General features: G+C 44.6%; 1 protein-coding gene across 4 annotated transcripts in view; it reads right to left on the reverse strand.

The window, feature by feature from the left end:
- LOC147701486 (oxysterols receptor LXR-beta-like) overlaps nucleotides 1-16,041 on the reverse strand; it is a 319,523-nt gene that overhangs the window by 247,799 nt on the left and 55,683 nt on the right. For all 4 annotated transcript variants that reach the window (XM_086930165.1, XM_086930162.1, XM_086930166.1 and 1 more), the window contains one exon: nucleotides 13,592-13,750. The gene's annotated coding sequence lies outside the window, so the exon portion shown is untranslated. The remainder of the gene's footprint in view (nucleotides 1-13,591; nucleotides 13,751-16,041) is intronic.

Below are 16,041 nucleotides of genomic sequence, written 5' to 3' on the forward strand. Positions count from 1 at the left end.
AATAATATTAAGCTTTAGTATTGAAACTGAACACAGCATAAGGCTGAAAGCAGACTCACTTGTTTGTTCATACTTTCTGTGCTTGAGGATATTGTGTAAAGTGCTCCCCATGCTTCCTAGACAGACACATGAGTTGATAATCCAGCCTAATACTTTATCACCTCTAGACTTCTGCAATGTCATGCATTTAGGTTTTCTGAGCAAAACCATAACAAGATTACAAAGTTGTGCATCAATATTGTTAATGGGAAAAAGGAAGTAAGATTCAGTCTGCCGGACATTGAAGGAACTTCATTGGTAAGCCACCAGGCACAGTGCTTTTTAAAACCGTGTGTTTGGCAGATTGGACTTTCTACAAGCAAGGTCCAGCTGTTCTTTCAGAGATAAGAAGATATATACCAGGTTGTCCCTTACAATTTGGTGAATCTCTAATTTCAAAAAACACTCGGTTTTATTTAGAATGGAAAGGTGGTAGAGCATGTTGATTTCTAGCTCCAAAGTTGTGGAATCATCTCCCCTGGTAGCTAACAGTTACAACCAATTGCTGGAGGTTTCTTAAGAAGTGGAAGCCCTAGCGATTGTAGGACGCAAAAATGTTTCCAGTTAGTTTGAGCCAGGACACCCAAATGGGTGAAGACGCTCTTTACAAATGTATTTCACCATCCATCATCTTTATAAGGAACCTCTGGAGTGTGGGAAGCAACCATTTCTCACACCTTCCCCTACACACCGCAGGGGGTTACTATTGTACTGTCCCCTTAAGACTCGAAGAGAACTTCCATGGACACTAATCACAGGCATTGCATATCACTATTCAGATGTACTCGATTCAGGAAAATTAGTTCCATGTAGGTCAAGGTAGTACTGGTACACCCATTAAATTATACATTCAAAAAGAACTGAAATGTAGATCCAATGTATTAAATCTGATATTTTAGCAACGATTGTTTCAGCAAGGTTTCTTTCAGGCTTCTTTATAGAGGCATGGAAATAAAACGGAGGCAGGGGAGTGGACATATACAGGGGTGACAGCTGCTCTAAAATATTGGACGGGTATCAAAGGGGAAGCTTTAATTTTTAGGTGATCCTTCAGAATAAGGGATCTAGGGTTCAAATGCATTTTTCATCTGAACGAACACTCTTATGACGACCGGTGTGTGTGTGGTGCCTAGAGGAGAAGGGATCAAAAATGTTGTCATGGATAGGACTTACTAACCATAGAGGAGTGTAATTGTCATATTTTGAGCAGACTCCCATAGTGCGCTGAGTAAGGGTGGGGGGTGGGGGGAGGGGGATGGGGAAGAGGAGGGGAGGTCAGATAAGACCCATAGCCGGAAACCCAGTTGGAATCTATGGTATTGCCTGGTGCATCAGAGGACCCAATGCTCCAAACTGTGTCCCAAGAAGGTGCCCGCCAGACAGGGAAAAGGATATTATAGCCCCCAATACATATCTCAGAGAGGAGTCAGGAGCCAGTTAGTTCTTTAACAAGGTTAGGGCCTAGTTACAGCCTTGGCTCCAACAGCTCCTGCCACGTGCAGAGGTTTCCTCCAACTTTAAGTGCCAGGATAGCCGCAGCACCCCCTCCACTCTGACCCCCCCCCCCCCCACTGAAATCACTTTTCCTTGGTCTACTTAGGCTTCCAAGCATTTGTTCACACACGTAGAAGAAGAAAACAAGCATTGAAAATGCAATAGGCCTCGCCCTCGTTTAAGTTAGAGCAATTCTGTTTGTAATTAGGTGGCTTTTTAGCTTTGCTTTCAAAGGTGTCTTTCAAACTTTCATGTTCATAACATGCATATATGTATATGTATGCATGCATGCATACATTTATATAGATATGCAGATATATATATACATATATATGTGTGCATATGTGTGCACGAAGAGAGGTAGCGGTAGAGAGAAAGGAAGAGCGAGAGGAAGAGCGAGAGGAAGAGCGAGAGGAAGAGCGAGAGGTAGGGCGAGAGGTAGGGCGAGAGGTAGGGCGAGAGGTAGGGCGAGAGGTAGGGCGAGAGGAAGCGGTAGAGTTAAGAGGTAGAGACTAGAGAGTGAGTAGTAGAGTGAGTAGTAGATTGAGATTGAGTATTAGAGAGAGTGAGTAGTAGAGAGTAGTGTAGAGAGTAGTAGAGTGAGTAATAGAGATGAGCAGTAGAGAGTGAGCAGTAGAGAGTGAGCAGTAGAGAGTGAGCAGTAGAGAGTGAGCAGTAGAGAGAGCAGTAGAGAGAGAGCAGTAGAGAGGGAGCAGTAGAGAGGGAGCAGTAGAGAGGGAGCAGTAGAGAGGGAGCAGTAGAGAGGGAGCAGTAGAGAGGGAGCAGTAGAGAGGGAGCAGTAGAGAGGGAGTAGTAGAGAGAAGAGTAGTAGAGTGAGTAGTAGAGAGTGAGTAGTAGAGAGTAGTTGAGAGTGAGTAGTAGAGAGAGTAGTAGAGAGTGAGTAGTAGAGCATGAGTAGAGAGTAGAGTGAGTAGTAGAGTGAGTAGAGAGTGAGCAGTAGAGAATGAGCAGAGAGTAGTAGAGTGAGTAATAGAGAGTTAGTAGAGTGAGTAGTAGAGAGTTAGTAGAGAGTGATTAGAGAGTGAGTATTAGAGAGTAGTAGAGAGTGAGTAGAGAGCGAGTAGTAGAGAGTAGTAGAGTGAGTAGAGTGTAATAGAGAGTAGTAGAGAGTGAGTATTAGAGAGTAGTAGAGAGTGAGTAGTAGAGTGAGTAGAGAGTGAGCAGTAGAGAATGAGCAGAGAGTAGTAGAGTGAGTAGTAGAGAGTTAGTAGAGAGTGATTAGAGAGTGAGTATTAGAGAGTAGTAGAGAGTGAGTAGTAGAGAGTAGTAGAGAGTAAGTAGTAGAGTGTAGTAGAGAGTGAGTAGAGAGTGAGTAGAGTGTAGTAAAGAGTAGTAGAGTGAGTAGAGAGTAGTAGAGAGTGAGTCACACACACAGTGTCACACAGACACAGTCTCACACACACACACACACAGTCTCACACAGTTTGTTGCAGACCTGTTGTCGTAAAACAGGCGTTCCCTATAACTGGGTTGGAGTGAAATAATTGCGTTGTCTATGCATCATTAGAACATCTAGTACAAAATATTTCTGCATTATATTACAGATGCGACTTTAATGTATCTGGCCACAAGATCAATTTATGGATTTAAAAAACCTTACTTCCGCTCGCAAATTCTTGTATTGACCCTGGTTTTGAGTTGGCTGCATAAGCAGAGGTCAGAAAGAAGCCAGCGTTCTTTTATTGGCTATCTTCTTGCAATTCGGTCAATCAAATGTATGTCTCATTGCTTACTTCTCTCACCTTTTATGTTTTTAGGGAAATGCAATAACCATTGAGCATAAACACTGGCATCCTCTGCTCTGCCAAGATGTGTGTTTGCTATAGTGAGAAATGTACTCACTAACTCGCCTAAGGACGGTATGATCTTTATTTCATAAAACGCCACAAATACATCATGCTGCCATGGAGATGGCCTTGGTTACGGTGCTGGCGGTGGAGTTACAGCTGTTTTAATGCTAATTGGGGGCTGTATTTATTTATGAATAGGAAAACACATAGTTCCATGCCTGTCACTTAGAGCAATGAGTAGAACTGCAATCAATCAACTTGGACAGAAGAGCATGGTGAGATAAAACTCTTTGGGTAAAAGCTGGTTCACATTTGAAAATTGGATAAAAAAAATCGCCTTAAATATGAATAGACTCACATGTCAGACAGGTCTAGGTTATTTGATACAGTTACATTCAAAATTGTGTCTCCACAGAAGAGCAATGTGTGGAAGAAAAGTACAGGGCTTTTTATAGCTTTGAATTGGAACATAGTCATGGCTACAGACTGCATCACTTTCACTTTTTAATTTATCAGCACCCTCTACCTGTTCGATGGTAATGACCGTGGATTAAGTGTAGTGTCAGCCACTGAGACATTTAGGGGGCATTGAGAGTTTGTTAAAATTGATGTCCCGAGTCCCTCGCCCTGCAAAACTCGTACTTCAACTCCCTCATTGAGAGGAGAGGGAACCTCCCGCCTTAAGGAGCTGTGGTGAAGGTCTCCTTCAGTAAGGACGGGCCTTCTTATGCATATTTTTCCTGCCCCGGGCCACTATATGATGCCTAAATAAATCATTAGTTGGCCTTATACGGAATGAGAGAAGTCATTACAGGTCGCGATCATTGATTTTTTTTTGTATTTTAGACATCAATCAGTGTTTTGGAGGGTTTGTTTCTTAAATATAAAAACAATGCCCACAGTAGCCACCTCATGGACGCCAGCAGACGTTCATGAAAGTGCTCCAATCACGTTGGCAGAAGCAGGTAGCGAACATGTTCCTTGTCAAGCCACGAAGAATCGCTTGATTATGCGTTTAGTAAGAGACTGACCTCCACCACATTGGTGATCTGGCAGGTTGCCCCCCATGATATCCCTGACTCACAGAATGTAGACAAAGCCTGCGGAAATGTAACTCAAAACAATGCGCCTTCCCAACCCTAAAATGTGTTCCCCTATGCAAAGGCGTGAGCTGAGCCGACAGTGGGGGATGTGTTACTCAAGTAAAATCGGTGGTGCAGTAGCCATTCCAAGTACAGCAATAACCCACTAAAGATATAATTTACGTTTTTGTTTTACAGTGGACCAGCTAGGGGAAGGTGTCACCGCTGCCACACTAGCAGAGGAAGATCCAACTTAGCAGAAAAATGATTCCAAGGCACAAAGTGTTTTGTCCCAAAACAGTTTCTGCAGCTACTGAGGAAGTCACCTTCAGGGGACAAACTCTGCGCCTATTTCACTCTGCTCATGCCACGTGCTGAAATGACCATCACATATAGGTAATAGAAATCACCCACAAAGTGGGAGTCCAACACCAGTACCCACATGACAATTACCACAATTTAAAGGGAATTTACATTATTTACTGATCAGCCCATTACAGATCGATTTCACCATACACAAGTTAAACAATTACTTTTGTTGCATGGTACAAGAAAGATTAATAACGCTGTTTTATTTTATATTGCCAAAGCTCATTTAAGTACAGTTTTTACAGTAAATAAACGTGCCCTGGTGCTCACAAGGGTCAAACACCGAAACTGGATATTTTATATCTCTGGGCACTCGCCCGCAAAACTTGTCTCTTTAGAAAATGTGATATGTGATGATAATAACGTGTGGATAGTATTTATGTTGCAGCAGTGAATAATTAAAATTATAAACTGGCTGAAAGCTTGGTAACAAAGTGAACAAAAACCTTTAAGAATAGGTCTGTAAATTGTCAAAAGATGCACCAGAGGTATTTGGACATGTAATATTGTCACCATATGAGTTATATTGAGTGTTACGAAAACTATGATTAGCTGATGTCGATTTACCAAATCCTTATTATGATAAGTCTATTGTCCAAAGTCTGCACTAATTTGGCATCAAGTACTTAAATTCTCAGGAATAGGAACGCACCGTGAAGCCGTTGTAGCTAAACCTAAAATCTGTTTCCTCATTTAACGCCAGTGTTGCAGCGGCATCACACGATCGTGGAAACTTCCTAATATGTAAGGGGAGGAATGGGGGTTGGGGATACTGCCAGAGGACAGGCGATAAACGAGGTCTTTTGAAATACGTAAGTGCCGGGAGGGTTGCTTATATGAGGTTTGTCCAGCGCTACAAATACATATCCGATGGTTTATATAAGAGAAACGCAAATGCTGCACCGCTGAGGCAGCAAATGTTGAATCTGATCTTATGTTCAAGTCAAACTACCTTGTTCTAAAGAAATTAATTCTGAAATCACTGGAACCTCCGAGGTAAACAAACCAAAGCGTAAATGCGCATGAGTGAACCCATCACCTAGTCCGAGAACACAAAAATATCTTTATGCGGCCATGTGTTTTGAACACATGGCCCCACAAGTTCAAGTTCAGGAATTTGTATAGCGCACTACTCACCCGGAGGGTCTCAAGGCGCTTGAGGGATGGTGGGGGCATTATTTATCAAAAAGCCAGGTTTTAAGCTGCTTTCTGAAGGAGGGGTGGTTCTGTGTAAGGTGGAGGTGAGTGGGGAGAGAATTCCAGTTTTTGGCTGCTAAGTAGGAGAAGGATCTACCTCCCATGTTGGATCTGTGGATGCGCGGAATTGCGGCGAGGGCTTGATTGGATGATCGTAGTTGGCGGGTGGGTTTGTAGAAGGACAGTCGTGTATTGAGGCATTCGGGTCCTAGGTCGTAGAGGGCCTTGTGTGCGTGGGTGAGGAGACGGAACGTTATTCTCTTGTTCACGGGGAGCCAGTGGAGTTCCTTCAGGTGACCGGAAATGTGAGCTTGACGGGGGATGTCCAGTATGAGTCTGGCTGAGGCGTTTTGGATGCGTTGGAGTTTTTTCTGTAGTTTGGTTGTGGTTCCGGCGTAAAGGGTATTTCCATAATCCAGTCGGCTGGTGACCAGTGCGTGGGTGACTGTCTTTCTTGATTCGGTGGGGATCCAACGGAAGATTTTTTTGAGCATGCGTAGGATGTTGAAGCAAGAAGATGAGACAGCATTGACTTGTCTGGTCATCGAGAGGGAGGAGTCTAGGATGAAGCCCAGGTTACGTGCGTGATCTGTAGGTATGGGTGCTGTCCCCAGGGCCGGTGGCCACCATGAGTCGTCCCATGCAGAGGGGGATGACCCTAAGATGAGGACTTCCGTTTTGTCAGAGTTTAGTTTTAAACGGCACAAAGATAAGAATCCTTTTGCGATGCACACGGAAGGCAGACAAGCCCGTCGAAGTGGGCTGTCTGTAAAAGAGAAAAGTCTACGTCAGGAAAAGCTTTTTCCCAATGGCTGGCTACCATTTAGCATAAACAGTGATGCAAGCCAATGGGAAAGAGGTGCGGGGCTTAAAGCTCGATATTGAAGTTCCCTCAAAAACATTAAATCTCACCAGCGAGACTGCGTATGTCCGCAGCCCCCAGCTGAGACCTAAAAAGCGGTACAACAATATAGTATTGAAAGTGCTTTAGGCAGGGAGTTGGAATGTGACGCAGATACCGCTCGTGCAAGCATGCAGAACAGAGGTGGTGGAAACTGTTACTATGGGCCTCATGTATGAAGCCCACTTAGCAACCCAGCATGTTCAAATTGCACTGCGACTGGTTTGTGAGCTGATCTTAATTTGATAAAAGAACTGCTTTACTCATCAGTCGCATTGCAAAGTGTGCATTCGCAGGAGGTCAGAAAACCATATGCTGAAATAATTAGGAGGCAGCATTCAGCGACCCAGTGTGAATGCAGTGAATGAGGCCTTACTCCATCTCGGGGTTTGCATACATTTTTTTTTTTAAAGATTCGCTTGCCGCTTAAAGAAGTATAGGCGGTTTAAAAATAAAACAAACACTTGGAATAGCGACTTAGGGGGCTGCACGCAGTGGTTGCCTGGACCACTGCCTTCTCTTCCTGAGGCCGCTGGAGTAGATTCTCAAAGAGGAAGATGCCTCAGTTTGCGAATCAGCAGGCACAACCAGGAGTAGTCCTAAAAGGCGCTGATAGATTTGGCCCTTGAGAACCAACAATGGACACCACTGCTATGTGTAACTTTTAAAGTATTTAATCTTTATGAAAAGAATACCTTCAAATGGAGTTTGATTGGTAGAAAGGAAAAGGTAAGGAATGTTGCTACTATGTTCTTGAGCACTCAGTCTTGCTCGTTCTGGGACAACCAGTTATGTGAGGGTGGTGCGCTTGCAAAAGGAGGAGGCTTGTTCCTAAGAAGGCAGATTACTATAAAGCATTTCTACTGTGCAAAACTGCTAAAACAAAGGCTTCTTGACTTTAACCCCTTCGATGCGTGTGACAAGGTCAGCTCGTCATGGGCGTTACCTGCGCTGTGCATGTGACGAGTTGACCTTGTCACGTAACACGGGATTTTAAAAATCGCAGCGCTCAGCGGGAAAACCGCTAGCGCGCATGCGGTTAAGAAAAGCTGTTGGGAAGGGTAGAAGAGGGTAGGAGGCGAAGACACATTTTCCAGAAAGCAAACACAAGGAGATGATGGACGGAGCGCTGAAACATTTCAGACACTCACCCCCAGTCACAAATATGGGTTGAATCCATCATCGTTATGTAGCTCACTTTGCCACCCCAGTTCAGATCCAGCCATATGCAAATCAGTCTTGACCCTGTTCCTCACTTTAACAGTCCAGCCCGAACTGCCAACTGTGTGGCTCACTGGTTAGAGGCGGCAGACCCGGAAGCAGAGAGGAAGGCCCGGGACCAGGGTTCAATTCCCGACGCGGCAGGGTCGTGAACCAGGGTCAGCAGACTCGATAATTCTCGCCTCGGTGCCTACTCTAACCAGGGATCACACTCAGCAACTCTGGGCATTAGCTTGCCTCATCTCCACAACGGCCCCCCACAAACGCCGGGGATGCCTGGTTTCACCTTGGAGATACCCAGGAGGGAACATCTCACAGGGAAAGCCAGGACTGGTTCCCCAGCGGTCTATAGCGCCAGGACACCTCCGGGTAACAGTGCGCTTTACAAGACACACACATTTACATTTACATCAGTAGTGTCACAGCGGCTCATGCCAATGATACCACTGAATGGTGGCCATCGGGGAGCACAGTGATTGTACTATTAAAAGTAATCTTTTGGATGCAAATCTCGACAGAAACTGCAGAGGGAAGTTTGCACCCACTTGCAGAATGGTTTGCCCCTGGTATAGTCTCCAAGGCAGTAGGCTTTCCGTGGGTGTTACCCGCATTAGAACATGCTGGGGTTCTCCTCCTGGACAGTTTCTCCTCTGAAAGGCCAGGCAAATGACACTAGGATTACCATAATACAACCCCTACATGTCCCTAGCCGTCAGAGCCCAAGTTTTGTGTGGCAGAAGACTTAAGCCATCTTGAAAATGCCCAAAGTGGGTAGGGTTAGCGCTGGGGACTTATATCCCATTGGTTAGGGCATCCCCAGGGATCATTCCCACCAAATAACTCATCCCTGGCTTAAATGTGGCCAAGCACCCACTTCAGAACACTCCTGGACCTAAAGAAGATCAGAGGAGGACTGAACATGTTGTCGGCAACCTGAGAAGTGCCCTGGAGTACTGGACCTGCTCTCTATCATTTGTACCCAGGAAAAAGAAGTGGACCCCAATTCTCATAAGATTGACCTCCTGTTCAAGCCACAGAGATACAACAAGCTCAAAAAGGCCTTTCCTGAAACTGCTCAGCTGATTGATGGCAACTGGACCTAGACTGGACTCTACCTAACACCCTGTGTCTCCAAGTGCCTCCCTTGAGGTCCGGTAGGGATTCATAAGTGTCCTCCTGTGGTGGATTAGGACTTAAAGGACTAAAGTCAGAGGGTAAAATGTTTGACCAGGATGAACCTCGTTAGTGTTTCTGAACCTTGCTCCATCACGGTCAGCATCAAATTGTGTCTACGTCCTGTTTTACCCCGACCATTGACTGCCATATGCACTTAACACTTCTTGGTGATATTTACACTTAAAAGGTTAAAAAGTCATATCTCTTGTTCCCATTATTGGATTTGTGTAATTCTATTTATTAAAATGTCTTGATTTTTTAAATTAGTTTTGGGGGCTAGAATTATTTTGGGTTTTAACGTTATTACTGCTTTAGTCCACAGAAACTATGCACATTGCCTCCAAGTTAAGCCTTTCTGCACTGTGCAATCGCTACCAGGGGTTTGAGATCAGGTTAATTTGGAGACTTTAAGGGTTTTCTGTGAAAAGGATATGATCATTAGGTGTACTTATCCCTCTCAACTAATAACCCAATTTCTTACACCCTCCAAATGACAGGACAGGTCCTGGACCCCGCACTGTCAGTGGCTCCTATGCCCATGCAAGATTAGCATAATGTGAGGGCAAAAATAAAAGTCAGGATACCAGATCCACACACAGTCGGGCATGTAGGGCAGGGGAACAATGTTGTATACAATGGAGGAGACATTCCAGTCCCACAAAAAACAGTTGTCACCTCACCCTGGAGTTAGAGGGGTAACTGCCTGAACTTTTCTGCTGTCTGTCATGCTGTAGCCATGGAGGGGACTTGCCTTGTACCACTATGAAATACACAAAGACAGCTCCAGTTCTCTCTTTGTAGACTGGGCAAAAAACACAGCTGAACCTGCTGCACGGGGAAGCCATAACACATTGGAGATGGGCAGGCAGATTGATGTTATCACTGTACGTTTACTGTCCACGGTTTTACTAAGCATGAAACGGTAGCAAACAGGACGCCCGGGCCATGCTTTTTAGGTTTCGCCTAAGTGAAAGCCTGCGCACTGCGCAGGCTTTTCACGCAGGTGAAAACTAATGAGAACAGTAGAGTGGCTTTGGAATACGCCCTCTGTTCCATTGGCTAGCTCCATAAATGGAGCGTAGCCATTGGAACAGAGATCTGTCCGTCATGGCCGGACCAGATTTGTGGGCGTTCCCGCGATTTCTTCCCTCTCCACCCTTTTCGCATCGTCATCGCGGCCGTGAGCAGGGTTTATTTTTTCCGACGTCGAGGTTTCATTTGGTCATTCAGCGGCCGACCGCCGACCGCCGACGGAAGTCCAGGTGAGTGCCTTTCTTGCCGTTCTCGCCCCCCTCCCGCTGTCCGTATGCCTGCACGCCCCCCTCCATTGGGTGAATCAAGTTCGCGCTATACAAAAGTGCAAACGAAATTGTAAAACCTGTAGTAAAGAGGTATTAAATACAGGGTAGAGTGTTTACTGCAGTCTTTGCGAGTGTCCCTGAGATAGCAGCGCATCTTGGGTCGGGGTGTGATGTGGGAGGCCTGCTTTACGTCGCCAGCACTTATGCAGGACTCAGCAGCGCTCTTATCTCGCCCTAAGCCAGCGCTTCCATCTATCTTTGGCAAACGGTGAAAGAGATCGCTCCAGAGTGACACTGTAACCCCTGGTTTTCCGCATCCGTGATTAATGAGGTCCTAATCTGTTTTCTGTTTCCCTGAACCGCCGCGGAGTGCAGTGTCCGGGTCGCATCTATCACTGGCATGCGCGCGCTCCTGTCCCTGGGGCTGCAGGAGCCGCTGGAGGTCTCTGAGGTGGGGTGATAAGTAACAGGGCAGCGGAGATATACTGCCGCTTGATGCAGCTCCCTACGCACTGCACAGACCCAGCACTGCACTGCACAGAACCAGCGAGGTCCCGGGATTGTACCGCGCTCCCTGCGGGTCCCTACAGACATTATCGAGGAACTTCGTCTCATACATCGATTGGAGCAGGACTCCAATCTGCATTTTAGAGCTATCGAATTCCAAAGTGGCTATTTATTTATTATTTATTTTTTGCAATCATATATAGCTGCAACTCGACCCGGAGGTATTTGAGCGCTTTACACGTGCACCAGTTACGTTACACAGGGACACATTCATTTTTGGTAGGCTCGGGTAGATAACGAGATTTGCCCAGAATCACAAGATGTTGAGCCGGACGCAGAGACTCGAAGCTCGCTCCCCAGCGCCAACGTCTGCAACTCCTGCCGAAAGGGAGGCACTTATTAATATTACGACTATAGCGCCCAAATGCAAACACGAGATATTTTAAATTTTTTATTACTTGAAGTACATTTTACTAGTATTACCATTGTTGTACCCATTACGTTTTAAGAAAGTGCCGCCCAGTATGTTTTCAAGTGCTCCCATTTTTGTACAGTAAAGTAACAGACGCATGGAAATAGGGAAAATATGTCTAAATCACAGTCACGTCATGCCACACATGCTCACACACAAAAATTGCAAAGACGAGTTAGCTGTACGCGCGCGCACCAGTAGCGGGGTGGACGCTTTACGTACAATTAAACAACACAGTAACAAACTCTGAACACAAGGTCCCGAGGACAGTGGAATGTCCAGAGATGCAAACTTTGATCCATGCGTCCGTCATACATTTTGCATTTGTTCCACATTTTGCATGCCTGCAAAGAGGCATGAAGCAGGATTTGTTTGCAGCTAATTAGTAAGGGTCTGTGCATGCCTTGGGTTAGTCAGGGATGGGACATGCAACAAAGTAGCAGGACTCGTGCATTTCATGTCTAACAAGTTTCATCAATTTTTTTATAGAGCTTTATATAGCGCGAATAGACTCGAGACTTCGGGTATCAGAGCGCTTTACGTGAGCACCCGTTTGGTTACATTTTTGTAAGGCACGGGGAGATTAAGTGATTTGCCCAGAATCACAGGATGTTGAGCGTCGTTGCTGAGGCTCGAACCTGGTTCCCCAGCTTCGAGGTCGACCGCTTTTTTTGTAAGGCTACAGCCTATCCCCCATTAGTACGGACCTGTGCCTATCATAGGTCTTGTGTGTACAATGATTTAACCAATATTGGTTCATACCTGTATTTAGCCCGGGGTTTTACCTACCACTGAGGTAGAATTTGTGTGTCTCACCAGTTAACAAGGACTCGTACATACAAATGATTAGGCAAGGGTTATACATATTATGAATTAGCCAATAATTTTTTGTACCATAGATTTGCAAACTAGTACTAACCCACAGTTGTGCATACTGTGAAGTAGCCAGGTCTGTGCAAATCATGCTTTACCCCAGACTTATTCAACTACGAAATAGGGGAACATACATATGCGGTGGATCAGGCAGGAAATGTACATAGCATGATTTATCCGAGACTTTTGAATTTGATGAATTAAACACGAAGTGCATACAATGAAGCAGTCAGGACTTGCGCATACCATGAGTTAACCAGGACGTCTGCAGTGCATACCATGATCTGATCATCTTTGGGCATAATGAATAACCAATTCCAACCTAGACAGCCTCCCCTTATTCTACTGTTCTCCCTCGCAGACATGAGTGCAAAATCTTCTATGTCCCCTTCGCCCCAAAAAGGCAAAGATAACCTTGTTTCCTGTCTGCCCCTACTCTAAGCTTTTGAGAACCATGTTTCTCCGCCACCTGCCTCCCACCACCAGGGTCACACAGCCTGGTTTCTCAAGCCCAACAAAATACAGAATACTTGTTTTCTCATACTCTTTTCCTTCTCGTTGACACAAGGGGAAGGTTATGCTGTTTTCCTCGGTCTCTTCTGGAGGAGCGCGGGCGGAGTGTTTGTGTATATCACCACACTGAACAATCTGCATAATCAACAGTTTTAGCCGCATATTCTGCCCAGGCTACCCGCATCTATCCACCCACATCGGTAAAGTGTGCTCACTCTCTATAACTTTCCATCAATGAAAACCATAGTTAGATAAGGATTTGTTTTATGTAATTTGCTGCTAAAATATTACTGTTTTTAATTTTGTAACTGCTTTATGAATGTCTAATACATACTGAATAAAGCTTACATTGAATTGAACGACATCATTTCTTCTTCCAAATCATATTCTCCACAGTCAGATAAAATGTTGCAGATCCACTATTTGAAAGTACCAGCCCTGAGCTCTAACAGTCGTAAATAACAATGCCATTTATTTAGAAGTAAAAAAAAAAAAAAGAAATGTCATGAGCAATGCCAATAGCTCTAACTTTTCCAAAGGCGAAACCATTGCATTGTAAATGCTTGTTTAACTAATTCCCACATTCCAGATTCGGCACAAAATTCCTGGTAAATAAAATGTATCCCTGGACTTACCGAGGCTCTGCCAATAGACCGTGTAATCAGAGAACTGGGAGCAGCATCACTCCAGCCTGGGCTTGCTTTCGCCGTCTAGTGCAAAGAATCTGGAGGAATTCTGGCTCGTTGGGCTTGGCACCTCTCCAGGTGTAAAGCAAGAGGGCTCAATAAAGGACTCTGTGAAATACACCAAGAGAAACACTTAACAGTCAAATATCACAACTGGGATCCCAGAGAGATACAACATGGGAATACTGTTGACCATATATAAACGAAACGTGTTAATGAATGATAGATACAGATTAACGCACTACACATTTCTACACAAATTGTATTAAAAACTGGTTAACATGTAGAAATATGGCAGGAGGGAAAATGAAGATTGTGCACTGCAGGTGGACGCTTTGACGGCGCTCTTGGGGTTTGTGAAAAGGGTACATAATACATAACCACAGCAGGTAGTTTGTGGGCAGAACGCTGCAGTTGGAAGAAAAGGCGAGTGCTCGTGTCATGGAGTAGAGAGGTGTGGCTCGTAAAGCAGCAGCATGATGAGACTTAGCACTGTGCAATACGAACTCTGAAGTTTATAGTGCACTGCTGCCATGGGGGGCTTCCCAGAGACATCTGGGGACCACTGCAAAGCTACTGTTCAAGACAGATCCCTGGATCAGGAAATGGAGAAAGACACTCCTAGGAGCCGCAGATTTGTATGACAGAGGAACATGTATATAATAATGTTGGAGGGGTGAGTCGGAGGTAATGAATAGGAAGGGTTTTCAGCAAAGGATAACTAAATAGAGTGGAAATATCTAATGCTTACCATATCACTGATTGTAATGGATATGCCGCTGGGATAGCTATTGTGCTAATGGTGTGCATGAGAAGTTTAAAAAACCTAAAACATCATGAAAGAGACGAAGAAGCCAGGTTGAATAGCACTGGACTTCTGCTGGTTCCACGGGTCGGTTCTAAATTCTAACTACAACATCCACAGGTGGAAAAGAGATGCAAATGGGAGCGAAAGAGGGAAGAAGTGTCTGAAAAGAAATGGTCAGGGTAGGGATGGCCTTTCATTCCATCTTGTATTTCCCCTGTGGGCTTGGGCCATTGGAGGTCGGCTCTGAGAGCCTAGAGCCGCTGCTGTTGCCGCTGTCACTTTCTCCAGCTCCCACAGATTAATTGTAGGAGGCACAGGGGCATCAAAAGCGAGAGAGACGTAGGGAGATGGAGAGAGGCAGCAAGAGCCCAGAGATGGAGAGCAAGAGATCGGAGATGGATGAGAGAATGCATGGAGAGAGTGCGGTTGGTTTGAGCTATTGTGCCAAAGCTACCTTTGTGCCAGTCCGGCCCTGCAAATGGTGATACATGCAAACGTGACATCTAGTTTGTAATCTTCTGGTAAACTCAGGTAAATGACTGCAGCTGTGGTTAAACACCCTGCAGCTTCAGAGAAATCATCCAAGCCTTGGGGCTACAATGGAACTCTCCTGACAAGCACACTAAGTTGCTCCAGTGACTCTGTGCCACATCATTGACAGTGACCTGAAGCACGAGACTGAGCTCTAAAATAGAGGGTATGGTGTGCATGTAGCTCAATAAAATAGAAAACGAATTTAAAATCCAAGGACTCTCTTGCTTTTGGTAGATTATCTACTTGGAGGAACATCACCTTATGATATATTTAGGCTATCCTGTTTTAAGTTTAAACATAGAACTGAGAACATCCTGCAGAAAGGGAAACGGCCCTCATCAGTGAAAACACATTAACACTGATAAACACCTGCTTTAAAATAAAATGCCATTCAAAGAGCGGAAAGTGAGAGACAATGAGTCGTGTTTATTAATTCCTGAAATGGTCAAGACAATGTAACTTCGTTATGCAAGGTAGCAGCAAGAAAGGCTGGTCCAAGATTAATCTGCTTGGTTTTTGTTATTTAGGGATGACACTAAATCAGCATTTCTGAAACTATGGGTTTGCACCCACAGGTGGGCCGGCAGTTGATTTCTGGTGGGCCAAGAAAAAGTAATAAATAAAGATGCCTTTACATGTTGTATTTCTCCTGTCACATTTGCTAGGTTTCAAAGACTGAGATCAATGGCAGGCCGGGTCTTCTGGCAATTGCCGCTTATTCTCTCTGACTGCAAAGTGAGACTAGTTTTTAAGTGAACCAATATTGCTGGGGTACACGGAGCGTGAAAGAAAAGGCTGTAATTGTTTATAGCACACACCAAAACTGAAATACATGTAAACTAACTGTATACATTTCAGGATATATATATATATATATATATATATATATATATACACAGTTAGGAAAGCAAAAATAAAACACTTTTTTTTAAATTCTGAAGTTGTTTACTTCACAAACCCAGGTCAACAGAGAATGTGCTCACTATACATATTCATACACAATCATCCTACTTGTGTATGATTTTCACACGAATTAAGAAATATGGATGTGGCCTAA

Source organism: Lissotriton vulgaris, chromosome 7 (genome assembly GCF_964263255.1).
Source record: "Lissotriton vulgaris chromosome 7, aLisVul1.2, whole genome shotgun sequence".
Taxonomy (NCBI): domain Eukaryota; kingdom Metazoa; phylum Chordata; class Amphibia; order Caudata; family Salamandridae; genus Lissotriton; species Lissotriton vulgaris.